Source organism: Chroicocephalus ridibundus, chromosome 3 (assembly GCF_963924245.1).
Source record: "Chroicocephalus ridibundus chromosome 3, bChrRid1.1, whole genome shotgun sequence".
NCBI classification, from domain to species: domain Eukaryota; kingdom Metazoa; phylum Chordata; class Aves; order Charadriiformes; family Laridae; genus Chroicocephalus; species Chroicocephalus ridibundus.
Window position 1 is genome coordinate 85,441,872 of NC_086286.1, and position 14,237 is coordinate 85,456,108.

The 14,237-nt window shown below is 39.3% G+C and overlaps 1 protein-coding gene across 5 annotated transcripts in view; it reads right to left on the reverse strand.

The window, feature by feature from the left end:
* Positions 1 to 12,666, reverse strand: part of FHL5 (four and a half LIM domains 5) — a 31,731-nt gene extending 19,065 nt beyond the window's left edge. For 2 of the 5 annotated variants that reach the window (XR_010070389.1, XM_063329937.1), the window contains exon 1: positions 11,472 to 12,664. The gene's annotated coding sequence lies outside the window, so the exon portion shown is untranslated. Of the gene's footprint in view, positions 1 to 10,740; positions 10,871 to 11,045; positions 11,126 to 11,471 lie in introns of those variants that run through there. The other 3 variants (XR_010070390.1, XR_010070393.1, XR_010070391.1) reach the window with 3 other exon arrangements.
* Positions 12,667 to 14,237: the final 1,571 nt, after the last annotated feature.

Here is a 14,237-nt window from a genome sequence, read left to right on the forward strand (position 1 = left end):
AGGTATTTTCTTCAATTCACCCACAGAACTTTTACCAGAAGCATCCAGCTTGTCCAATACAACTTGTACTTGCTACTGAGGTCAGCCTGAGTAATTTAGTTGGCAAAATTCAAATTAATGGCTCTGTATGCATCTCTTTTAATGGATACCCTTCCTCTATTGCGAGCCTGGCTAGCAAAGCTCAAGAATTACCATCGCAGTACAAACACTGTACTGTGAAATTAGAGGCCGTAAGTAAGCATGTCAAATGTAGCAGCTGAAAGCTACTAAAAGTTTTTCAGAAAGATTTTCAGAAGAGGTAGACAGAAAAGTTGCTAACTGGCTACAGAATTAAACCTAGATTATTTGCTGGATTTTTATTTATTTATTTTTTAAAAATTTATTTTAACTAATCAACACGTGAGAGTCAGGGAGTGCAATTCATCATTTAATACAAGTAACACACTGGTGCCCAGAGATGCTAGTGCAGGTTAACCGGCCCTGTAATTCTGAACACAAGAAGCTCGAGTGATGAGCAGTATTGCTGGTCAGAAACGCAGCTCCATGGTTAAGTAGAGACAAACTGTCTGTGGGGTGCTCGGTATTGATTCAGGTCTCTCCCAAGCTATCACCCAGGACCTTTTCACCTGCTCAGATTCCTGGGTGCTGTTAATATCTTCACCAGCAGCAGTACATGAAAAAAGTAGATTAATGCTAGGGCTTAGCATTTGATTTCTTTTCTTTTTTTCTGAAATTGTTCGTACCCACATTTTTTTTACAGGTTTTCACAGAGTCTGGTAGAGCCAGAATTTTCTCCTGTCTTCATTATTGAGCTCATTCCTTTCTGACTACTGTCAGATTTACAGAATAAAATGAAGCCATGATATATTTCAGCTGTGCATTGGTGTACCTTTTCATGTAAAATCCTGGCAGTATTCTCAGTGGTACTCTCTATATTCAACCATAAAACAGGTTTGAGGATGGCATCTGGTAAAAAAGGGCCACGTGATAAAGTATACCTGAATTAGCTGGTGACTTACATGCTTAGAAGACATTTAGACAGTTTTAAATTGATTAGTTTCAGCTGACCGACTTCCAAAAGCAAAGCAGCCATGAGCCTAAGACGTGGATAAGAAATCATTAGTGAATCCTAGGTACAATATTAAAGGAGACAATTTAAAGTAATGACACTAGTGAGGTACTGCCGGAGTTGAAATTGGGACCAATACTGATCAACATCTTCATTAATGACCTGGACAGTGGGACAGTGTGAACCCATAGCAAATTGACAGATGACACAAAACTGGGAGGAGTGGCTGATACACCAGGTGGGTGTGCTGCCATCCAGCGCAACCTTGCTGGGAGAACTGGGATGAGAGAAATCTCATGAAATTCAGCAAGGGGAGATGCAAAGTCTTGCCTCTGGGGAGGAATAACTGCAGGTACCAGCACATGCTGAGGGCCAACCAGATGGAAAGCAGCTTTGCAGAGAAGAACCTGGGGGTCCTGGTGGACACCAAGTTGACCATGAGCAAACATGCCCTTGTGGGTAAGGCCAACAGCATCCTGCAGGGCATTAGGAAGAGCACTGCCAGCAGGTGGAGGGAGGTGATCCTTCTCCTCTACACAGCACTGCAAGACACATCTGGAGTTCCGGTCCAATTCTGGGCTCTCCAGCACAAGAGAGATACGGAGCTACTGGAAAGAGTTGAGTGAAGTGCCACAAAGGTGATTAAGGGACTAGAGCATCTCTCCAATGAGGAAAGGCTGAAAGAGCTGGGACTGTTCAGCCTACAGGAAGGAAGGCTCAGAGAGCTTCTCATCAATGTGTACAAATACCTGATGGGAGGGAATGAAGAAGAGGGAGGCAGGATCTTTTCAGTGGTGCCCACTGACAGGAGAAAATGCAGCAAGCATAAACTAAAATACAAGGGATTCCATTTAAACAGAAGATAAAAACCCCTTTCACTGTGAGAGTGGTTGAACACTGGCACAGGTTGCCCAGAGAGACTGTGGAATCTCCATCCTTGGAGCAATCTGCTTTAGGTGACCCTACTTAAGCAGGGGGATGGACTAGATGAGCTCCACAGGTCCCATGCCACCTCAACCATTCTGTGATTCTGTGATGGACTACAGAAAGTTTATCACTGCTGAATGATAAAAGAGGGAGGGTGAAAGAGTCCACAAAAAGTCAGTATTCCCTTATGCACATTTGAGTAAGAGTGGGGTCGTTCCCATAACAAGAAAGCAGGTCTCCTGTAGACGACTTATTGAAATTCCACATTGAAGCCAGACATGTGCATAGTCTAAACACAGGAGAAATGCTATTGCTCTCAGCTGTAATATTAACATGCTTGAAGCCAAATGCACACTTTAGAGCTTTGCTGCCTATATCCTTGGAGCACAGTTTTTGAAAGATATTTTCAAAGATAAAAATGTATATAAGCAATTAAGTTCATCACTAAAATTAATTTCAGTGTTTCCTGATATTTTAATCATCTGGTAAACATAGTCTCTAAATCCTTCTCAATTCAAATACATTCAGTGGAATTCCACAAATTTGGTTATAGACGAAAGAGCAAAGGAAACTAGTGATTCTAGATAATTTCTGTCAAAGAAAAAAACAGTTTGAGCAGATTCAGCATTTCCACAGGGAAAAATCACTTCCAATGTTCTGAAGTCCCAGCCATGTGTGAAATTGAGAGACACATATTTTTTTCTGTGTTGTCACTGAGTGTGAAACATGATGAATATGTCCTTTGTCAACCATTCTGATACTTAGATATGAGTACTGCCCAAAAGCTGGCCCCTTTTTGATGGAAAGAGGCTTGCAGTAAAGAAGATTTTGTTACCTTTGTTGTTGTGGGCTGGTTCAAGTCAAACCTTGATTTCCTCACTGATCTATTTAAATTTTAAGTTGGTGTTAATTGTTACAGCCTAGGCTACAGAAGAGATGTGAAGGTCAAGATGCCTTCAGTAAACTTGACTTTCGATAACTTGGCCCAGAAGGAAACGTAGGCAGTGCTCTGCTCAGTCATTACCCTGTACAGAACAACAAGGAATAAAGGAGTGTTTGGGGCACTGACATCTACAATAAATATAGTCCTTACGAGAACTCAGTAGGGAAAACAGATCTAAAAATTATTTTGCGATGACTTAAAGCCTGTGCAAAAGAAAATGACTATAACTGTACAAAAGTTTTGTTTCAGTTCAGCAGGCAAAACCATCCTAAGGAAGATGCAAGAAGCCCTACAAGAGATGGCCAGGCTCATGAGGGAAGTTTCCTAATCCCTTTTAGAGGATTAAATTCATGCTCTGAATCTTGAGCATTTATAAGCTTCCAAAACTAACATAAATTAAAAAAACCGTCATTGCATCAGGGTATTTTTGGAAGAAAAAGGAGTTTTGCACTAAGCTTGATCCAAAATGCCCTAACACTTTTATTTTTAAAATGTTGATGTATTTTAACAGAAAATATTTGTGAATAAAAGAACCCAGCTTCATGGAAAATGTCAGTTTGTTTTAGAAAAGTAGGAATTCAAAAAAAGTGAAATTCGACTGAAAAATTTTGGTCTAAAAATGGATCTTAAATTCTCAACAGAAAAATTCCTAGTAAAACCTTAAATTTTATTTTTGATATAAAGTTTAAAATTTCATTTGGAGAAGCAATTTTATGCTAAATATGTTTTATTCTAGGAAACACGTGGGAATCTGAATTACAGTCATTTCATTTTGAGAGAAGAAATTTGGTAGCAAAAGGACATTTATGCTGGGTTACAGTTTCTTCAGTTAAAATGGTGGGACGGTAGAGAATAATACATTGTACTTGCATGGAAATACTAATGCATTTTTCTTTTATCAACCTACAATGCAGCAAGTACTAAATGTCTTTGAAAGAGAAAAAGAAACATTAAATATTTGGGGGTGAACTGGTCAGGATGAGAATTGATCGCTGAGGTCATCGCTGACCTCTGGCAGTGAACGCAAAGTCTTCCCCACCATCCTTTCTGCCTGGCCCTTCCAGTCCTCTTTCCTGCCTCCACCCTCACCTACAATCCCCTAATCATGGAAAATACTTTTAAAAGTACTTAAATGAAAAGGAAATTGAAGTTACAGATGAAGACGTGTGCTGAACTCCTGACCTGAGACTTTTACCAATGAGTTTATCCCCAAAGTGCAAATCAGAGCGGCCCTTGCGAGCCATCTCTGCCACAACAGCGTCTGCACATCAAATATCTGCCTCCCAATTCCCCTCTAGACGACGCACTAAAGTCAAGATGCCTGCACAGCTGAGCAGGAGTCCACCAAGGAAACAGCAGCATCTTAGCAATTTAGTAACACCCCTGGGCAGGGACACATCTACCTGGAAATGACACAAGGCTTTGGGACTGCAAGCTTTGCTGGGGAAAACAACAGCAATAGGAAACGATGCCTGCGATACAGTGGGGAGGGAAGTGCTCACAAGCCGTGAAACAGAACAGCCATGCCACTAACGAGAGGTAACAGAGCTTCAGTAGGCAACGCTGATGCTGCTGACCGCAATCTTTAAGATCTTAATAAAAAAAAGGCCATTTCTTGTCTTTGCAGATACATCAACTGCAGAGACTGGATTTCCCCCACTCTTACATTTTATTTCAGGGACAGGAAGGCGGTGGAAGAGTAGTGTGTCTCGTGAGAACGGGTACATGACATGAATTAAAATCCTTGTTAAAAAAAAAAATAATAACTACAACTGATTACACAGTACAACTTTTTCTAGCTGGTTCTTTAAAAGCTTGTGACCTACTTTAGAAATGCTTTAAGTAATAAAATGAGCAGTCAGAAAAAGATGAGTAGCAGCAATGGTAGCATCAAGCTAAATTTGGAAAGGATTTTAATTACTCTCATTTAAAAAAAAAAAGACCTCCTTGCCCCAAAACCAAACATAAACCCCCCCAAGTGATAATAAAGCATTTGCTGCAGCAGCACAGCCTTTTCCTGTTCTCTCCCAACTGCACTGTGCCAACCTGACCTAGTTTTCTGAGGAAAAAAATAAACGGAGCTGCAGCACTTTTGCAATAAAATATGACACCTTATCAAAATGAACCAAATCTGAAGATTTCTAATCTCAGCCCTGTTAAAAGATTGTCATGAGCTAGGTGGCATTACAGCTTAGCAAAAGCAAAGGCTACTGCAAGGAGTACTGGTATGTAAGATCCCTACTTCAATTATCACTGTTCCCAGGTATTTAGATTTTTGGGCGCAATGAACGGTGTGTTTTGCTGCTTGCAGAGCTCCATCCATTTTAGCTGCTGCCTTCTTATCAAACTTTTCACTGAAAACAGAGATGACATGGCTCTGCAGACAAGCCCTGGACTGCTTATTACGCCCACAGGAATCACAGTTTGTGAAGCCACTGCTGCGTACGGTCTAAGAAATGCCGGCAACTGCAAATGTAGCATATATACCCTCTCTTCACATTCTGCGTAAGCTGTTCAGGGTGACCGTCCCGGTGGCAGTCTCCTCTTCGTGGAGAGGAACTCCATGATGTGCCCCTACAGACCTTCCCAAGGGAAAGCAGGCCTCAGGATGGGCAGTCCTAAGGGGCAGGGTCAAATAGAGAAGGAAGGGGCAAGAACATTGGGTAGAACCAATAACAGCTTGATCTCAAAGCAAGGACTACCTACCCATTCTGGATTTTTACTGACGGTTAACACAGTAGGCATTGCTACAAGACCTAGAGGTAATGATCCGCTGCAATTGCAATCTCTTTGGAATACAGGGATCCAATAATAACACAGCCTTATTAAAATATATACGCATATATTGCATCTGCTAGGTGGACAGACCATGAAATGTCTACTCTGGTGGAGAAAACCTGAAAGTTATGGTACTGTTTGTATTCTACTGCTTTTACAGTAATTAATGGGTTATACAATATAACTGAGACAGAGGGAGAGAAAGGTTTCCAGGGAAGAACACACCAACCAACCAACAGGAAAATCCACTGTGGGCATTAAATAAGCAGACTTATTTAACTTCCTTCTGCTTCTCCTTAAGTATTACACAAACATCTGCTTTGTCTTCCCTTAGAACAGGACCCCCAGAACACTTGGACATGTATGTAAATTAATGCAGCTGAACAATTTCACTCAATTCATGGATGTCAAATTAGGTGATTTAATGTTTTCTGGATTAGGTTTTTAACTCCGCGTGTTAGGATTGGTGTCCCCATATCTACTGGGGAGCACCGGGTACAATTCACTTTCCAAGTCTCAACATCTGCACCAAGGTTGCAGCACCAAACAAGTACAGTTTGTCTGTGTGTGCATTTCACTGAAGATGTGGAATTATAGCAGGGTGACTTTTTCCTTTTATTCTCTGACCTGTATTTCTTTTAAACATAATGTAAAACTGGAAATTAGTTTAGCTATGCAGATGCATCAAGGGCAGGCTGCTGGTCTTTGGGCTAGGGAAAAAAAAAGATAAAATATTTGGATAAATACATTCTTTTACGACATGTCCTATGTTCACTGCTGACAGTAAACCAGCACATTTCATTCCAACACAGCAAAACTCACAATGTATATGTTGAATTATAGAAGAGAGCTGACAACAGGACTTTTGAAGGCAGTGAACCTCTTTAGGAGAAAGGGGAGGAATTGGAGGTCTTCACTTTCTTGTTAGTCGTCTAGCAGGGAGGAAAAATAATGGGGTGCTACTAGGACTGAGTATAGCAAGAAGTATTGGGTTTGGATTTTTTGGTTTGGTCTTTTTTTTCTTTTTCTTTTTTTTCTTTTCTTTAAATAGGTGGCTTTGTGTATCATCCATAAACCAGAAAAAAAAAAAGAAGTTAATTGAGGACCTCTTGAGTCTTGAGCAGTTGAGCAGATAATGTCCTGTCAAATAAAAGTATATCATGGCATCAACTCTGTTTTAACTTCAATCTGCACGTCCTGCGAACAGCAAAATTGACCAGTCCTTAGAGAGACTCAGCCCTGGGTTCTGTTCTTGTCCTGCCAGTGACCCTACGGTCACTGTGCTGTGTCCGTGTGCTTGAAATCTTTGGGACTCTTATGTTACCTGTTCTGCCCACTTAAGAGATAAGGTCTGCTGAACAACTACATGACTGGGTATCCTAACAATTCCCTTAGGCCTTAAATCTCTGTGCCAGACATTAAACATATTTCTTTCTATTTTAACATAGTCTATCTTCCTAAAAGTGGTCATGATTTAAAATTAGACCCTGCAATGAGTAGACCATGGTATTCTGTCTTTCTTTATTATGATGTGAGGTTACTGACCCTTCAGTTACTGCCCTACTGGGATTTTTGTAATGTCCTGGCATGTGAAAAAGTACTTTTTTGGGGTTTTGGCACTATGACTTTCAGAGTGGGTTTCTTTCTATGATTATAAATACACGCTATCTAAATGCTGGTTCCAGTGTAGGGTTGTCCTTTTCTGATTGAAGGAAAATTAAGGCTAAAGTTTATCTGAACACCCAAGACAGTCAACATTTGACTGAGACAAATAAAAGCCATCAGCAAAGTCTTAGAATTCTGGAAGAAATTTGTTAATAATGAAGAAATTCCTTTCTAACATTTAGGAACCTTTTAAGAACATGCTATTTAACTCAAGGATGTTGTGGAACAATGAGTCCACTGAAACTGATAAAGTCCATTCAAGTGACGACGTGAAGCCTGACACGTAGCAATAGCAGAGCAACCATCTTTGCAAACCCAGAGTGGAACTGACTGGTTTCAATACGAGATGACGCTCAGAGTTCGTAACTCTGACCTCTCAGAGAGACCTGATAAGGTCTCTCTGAGGTGGAGGAGGAGAGTGGTAAGCAGCAGCAGAAACTGCATTAAGGAACAAATACAGTTCAAGTCCTTTTTGCTAATTTATGTTAAATTTGGTAAACGTTTTCAGTAAAAAGTCCAAGCAAGTGATTAAACAAATTAAGAATTCTGCTACTGTATTCAAAAAACCCCAAAATGTTTGGAGCTTTTAATTTGAAATGTTTCTCAATGTTCTTCAGTTTTCAAGCACCAAACTAAACAAAGATTGACAATTAGAAGATCAGCATGAAACAGTTTTTCCTCTAATCTTTTCCCTCTTTTTTCATGCAAATAGAATCTCAGACTCACAGAACGCTAATTATGCCACAATTTGGCATGTTATAATATATAAATGAATCATGATGTGGCTGAATTTAAAACTTGAAGACCTCACTTGAGGAAGACTGGGCTCCTGATAAATAGATTTACAGCCTAATACTGCTCTGAGCTTCTGATAAATAGAATTATAACCTAATTCTCTTTACAGCCTTCCTTTCAAAGGTTTCAGAATGCTTTTCTAACAGCAATAATAACGTAATCCTAAAACACAGTTGTGAGATACTTGGCTACAAAAAAAGGTTAATTACTTTTCAAAGCAAAGTAATTGACTTGCTCAAGGTCAGAGAGTAAACCTGGATGAGTGTGAAGAAAAGAGGCCAGTCACTACGCTTTTGCCATTAGCTAGGTCTGCTCCTCAGGCTGTATCCATGGCACTGGCCTGGGACAATCAGAAGCACTGTACGAAGGTTGCCGGGTGGTCAACCTCCAGTTCTGGAGGTAGAAAGCACTTCTAAAATTAGCTGAAGCAATAAAATGTTCCACTTGTGAACTTTGCAATTGTCCTTAATTTCTCTGAGGTTATGATGAACATTCTTATGCAAAATGTTCTGGGTGGAATTTTTCCAGTTTTGTGTCAAAACTCGTAGGGCTAGAGCAGGTGAGAGAGTTCCTAATTATGAAGGATTTTCCAGTCAGTTGGGGTTGTTTTGGATAACGCGGGTTTGACCTCCTTTTATTCTCCCCAGTGTAACAAACGTGGTTTACAGATGGGGAACTGAGGCACAGAACAACTTGCTGGAGGTCACTCTGGACTGAATTCTGGTCTCCTGTGTGTGTGCTCTGTCCACAACTACGCCATGCTCTGTCACTAGGTTGTTCTTTCTATCAATTTGGCTACCGATGAACAAAGACATATTATAGGAAAATGAATATTTTTCTGACTTATAAAGCATCCAAGTGTGAGTCCAGCATCGAACTAGGGCAGCCCGTTCAGGTCCATTATCCATAATATGCTGAGATGTGCATGAATTTGCTGGTCCTTATATACAGACCTAGAAAAATTCAAACTCGCAGGCAACGACGACTGAGAAGAAAAGTAACCTACTAGCAGGAATGAATTAGAAAGAAAGAAAACTCCTGGTCTAAGAAAGGGAAACAAGAAGGGATGATAGCTGATGTATACCGTACAACATCAGAGAAGAATGGGGATATTCACAAAAGCTAACCTAAGCCTACAGAGGCTAATGAACGAGGCCCTTTTCATAGCTTAAAGAGAGAGATAAAGTCCTCTCCAGGGTGATTTCTAGCAGAAACTTAATTTAGCCATCATTATAAAGGCAACCAAGGGAGATCCGTTAGCCTTTGTAACAGTCTTGTCCCTCACTGTACCTCTGCTACAGAATTTTATGTCACAGAGTTTTATTAACCTGTTTTTCATATATCAATCCAGTGGTTTTGGAGTAATGTTTGCATATTTCTACAAAACTGTCCTTACTTTGTCCCTCTTTCATTTTAGAGGAAAATACAAATATATGACACAAGGAGTTCACAGCCTCCTTTCTCACTAGAGCTGCGCGCCCCATTCCCAGAAGCATGAGCTCCACTGCAAGTGGAGAGTCGGCAGCATTTCGCCACGCTGACTTCCAAACCTGGGGCTCTAGAGATTTGAATAGAAAAGTTGAACTGGAAATGATTAATTTTACGAGCATCCTGGAATTAGACATAAGACATCCTCTTACCCTTAACTGGGCAGGGAAGCGTGAGGAAAAACTCAGGTGAGTTTTATTTCCCAGGTGATCTAACAGCACGAACAGCATCTAGAGCTTGTTTAGCCGACAGCAGGGCTGCTCATTCAAACAGGGTCAGAATTTCACCCTCTGATTTTGGGCTTGATATTTGGAAGCACGCTGGTTAAGATTTTCACATTTCTTTCTGCCTGTCCACGGTTAGGCAACGCTAAAAGTTTTTAGCACTTTTTGAAAAGTAAAACTCAGATATGGAAAAAAATGAAGAAAGCTGGTATATAGCCCACAGAACATATGTCTTACTGAGTCAACCAAAAATATACACTTCGTGAAATATGACTGCCTGCAAATAACCTGGAGATACCATAGGTCACAAGTGATCAGAATCTCTTTCAAGCAGCTTTTGATTTCGTTTTGCTCTAATCCTACAAGAAGGTTAGCATGCCATCTTAAGTTTCTACCAACGACACAACTTTGAATCAAGTTGACTTCTGTGGCACTGCAATAAAATTACATGGCAAGACCATCAGCAATCTGTTACAACGTTAATACCTAAAATCTGTTACAGCCTGTTCTGTTAAAATACTCTAGAAATGTCAACTCATCACACAAACGGAAGAAATATATGGGTGAAAATACTAACCACAAACAAGAAAAGGCATCTGAAACTTGTTTTCTAAATGCAAGAGATTTTGTGCCCAGCTCCAGATATAAAACCAGACCTTTTGAAAACAGGGACAGTTTAAGAAATATATTTTCAAACATTTATACTATTGAAATGGAAATTATATTCAATAGTTTTGTCCAAATTTAATTGTATCCTCATTATCAAAAAGACTGCCATTATGAAATCAGGTAGCAGTACAATTAATCTACATAGACTTCAATTTAAGGAATATTTCTACTATTACCCCTACCTCTTTTTTAATTCTGCAATACAGCCACATATTTCCAGCATCATTCCAGTAAACAGTGATACATCCTTTCAATAGTACTCTTTCTCTTCAAATTCCAAACCAAAATTATGATCCTAAAAATGTGATAGCTAAAAGATAAAACAAAGTGTCTTACAGAAGGAGGTTTTGGAGATAATACTTGATTTTTATAACACGTGGAAATAGTGCTATAAACACCAGCTTGGAAACTGGTTTTACTTCAAAAAAAAGCAAGAACAATCCATGTCAGGCGTTAAAATTAGTTATTGTAGAAACAAGTAACTTACCTTATCAGAAAAGACACTATCTAGAAAGTTTTCTTGCAATAGCCTTGAAAGCTTAATAAAAATGGTGATTCAAATGTCACAGGAAGCAGCATACACTTTTTTTGTTGGCTTGTTCTTTGGAGTAAACAAAATTAATCCTTGTCTCATTACAAAGGAAACATCAAACAATTTCCCCATAAATTAATAAGTGAGCCAATTAATAAAATGAAAACAGTTGCATCCAAAGAGTGGTATTTCTTTTGGTACACAACATCAAATATTTTTGATACATGTGTAGAATTCTGCATATAATTTAATTAGGAGTTTTGTGCCTGAAGAAAAAAGTTCCTGCTTACTTGCTCAAAATGTTAAATTAGATACCTTCTATACTACCACATTTAAAGATCATAAAATAGAGGAATAATAGAAAAGAGCCTCAATACTCACATTTGGTTTTAAGCTGCTTCTCTTGGTAACTTGTGCAGCAAAATAAAGGAAGAAATAATTACACGACTTCACAGAAACAAGCATTCATCAAGTCCAAAAGAAACAGAATGCTTTGCCAGAGCTATTTGAGGGTCCCATCAGAATTTGGCTGGATGGAGGAAGGCTGAGGGTCAGTTTGTTTCCCTTAGACCTCATGACATGCAAATAGCTGGCTGCCTCATCACAGAGTCAAATCATTCTTTGACATATTGTGTTTACAAATTGCAACTACATACCATGTAGGAGGTTCTTAAAGGAACATATTTCAGACAGTTGTCAAAAGGAAAAAGATACGTCTGTTAAAAACTAAAGAATCAAAACCCCCCAAACTGTTTAGTACAAGAAAAAAAAAAGAAAAAAAAGATGGATCATCATTCATTCCCACATACACTTTGGTCCATGCATAATAAATCCAAAAGACCTCATGTGGGCTTGTAAATCAGAAAAGAAATAGAAAAGTCATGATTACTGAAGTCCAACTGTTGTGTACAGGAAATGGGAGGCAGGGAGAAACACTTTTCCAATTTGAGAAGAGAGTTTTGGGGACCCAGCAGAACTCCTCTAACACTACTAAAGCAGTTTCTAGGCTGGAATGATTTGCTGCTTTTCCATCACGCAGGAAGGTGTTCATATGGCGTTACCATCAGAGCCGCAGCAATGGCCTCATCTAGGTTCTAGGTTGGGGGTTGGACCGGATGACCTTTAAAGGTCCCTTCTAACCCAAACTATCCCGTGATTCTCTCTCAGTATTTCTCTGTTCTGGCCTCCTTTAAATTGTTGTCATCTCTTTTACTTTTTGCTTGGAGAGAACAGGGGCCAGCTGACTTTCACAGACAGTCCACTGCATGCATGAAGCACGCAGAAGTGCTTCTACTTTGCGTACGACTCCACGCAGACCTTTAATGAATTGCAGCTGAAAGTAAAGATATTGTGTCCATTTACAAATGCAGCCTGAAGTTATGCCGAGTGAAAAAAAGGATGGCTGCTTGTGGTATGAACCACAACTGACCTCCAGGCAGATTTTTCCACAACCAAGAGCCAATAGATCTGAATCATTTAGTCTATAATGTCAAGAGGGTGGGAACTGCTTTATATTACAGACAGAAGAAAGAAGAAAACTTTTAAATGGCTTAGAGATGTATTACGTTTTCTGAAGACTTCAGTAAAATTGCTAAATCTGGGCAATGCATCCCGGAGGTTATCTGCGTCTAGGTAGTATCTTGCAAGTTACTGTATCAGACTGATCATTTGATTATTATTGCCAAGAATTCATCATCTCTATTTGCAGCTGACTGGTTTATTAAACCTCTATAGACATTTTATCATCTACTCAAACTAGATTGAATTATTTCCTCCTACTGTTATTTACTTTATTTATACCAAGCACTTCTATGCTGATTTTTCAAGCTTGTGATTTTTTTCAGATTGAGAAGAGATAAGACACCCTAGGTCTGAATTTCAGTCCAGAATGAGAATAATGAATAGCTTCCTCTTGCGTTGACTTCCAAAAAGAAAAAAACGAAAGTACAATTCTTGACCAAGAACCTTTTGAAGATCATGAAACAGAGAAACACAAACGTATTATCCAAATGGATCCGTTGAAAGAGCTAATGACAATTAGAAATAGTTCTAGCACAATACATACAGACATCTCCTCTAGCATATCACCTTCCTTAAACTTCAAAGACTGTCCTTAAATTCATCTAACTGTAGATAGAGATCATAACTATATTAATAGAAGACACGTGCAGAGAAGCACCTCAAACAGAGGTTTTGCCCACAGGTGCAAATTGCGTGCAACCGAAGAGAACAATAAAAACTCTGCTGCTTCTTCGGAATATCAGTTTACTGATGCCTCATACAGCTTCCACATCTCTTCCTGAACTTCCTGAAATAGAAAGCAGCTTATTTCATCTGTCCTCAGACATGATCTGCCTTGACCTAGCTTCCTCTTCACATTGAGGATTTGGGAAATTCATCAACAAAACGGTGTTTCTCTTTAAACTTCTTAAGTCACTCTTCCTACTTAATTTTTTTTTGTAATTTTTTTAAAAAAGATGTAATTCCTTAACAAAATTAATTAATTAAATTGATGTTTTCCTCAGAAAACATCTTTGGCATTTACTGAATATGTTCTGTTATTTGGCCCTGCAGAGAAAGGAATCCTGCTCTCGCAAGTATCCTGTTTATCCAAAAGCCTCAGATAATTGGCGTTTTCTATGTTTAAAGTACAATCATCGTTCAAAGTTCAAGTAGCACATATTTGGAGGCTCAAAACGCACTCAAGGGAAAAATCACTACGTGCCTTGTTCTTATATTCCTCCCTAGGCATCCACTTCTGGCCCTTGCTGGAGACACAATACTGGGCTACACAGACCTTCCAACTGAGCCAGTAGTCACTCTTGTGGCTTCTGCAAGAGTACTAAACTTCCTATTAAAAAAAAAAAAACACAAACCCAAATCTACCCAGTTTTGTAGAAATTTCCATTTTCCTGCCCTACGGAAAATGTAACTGTTACTTATTAAAAAAAATAATTCAAGGAGCCACCACTGCATCAGTAGCCTACTCATGAGCCTACACAGAGAACAGAAGTCCTGTAGTTTTATCTGAACAAGCTGCAAGATATATTCTCACAGACAACGAATCCCAGTGCTATTACTTAGAAACTTGTGCCAATTAGTAGCTTTTTGAGAAGCTGCGTGATGAAGAGAATTGGAAAGAAGGCT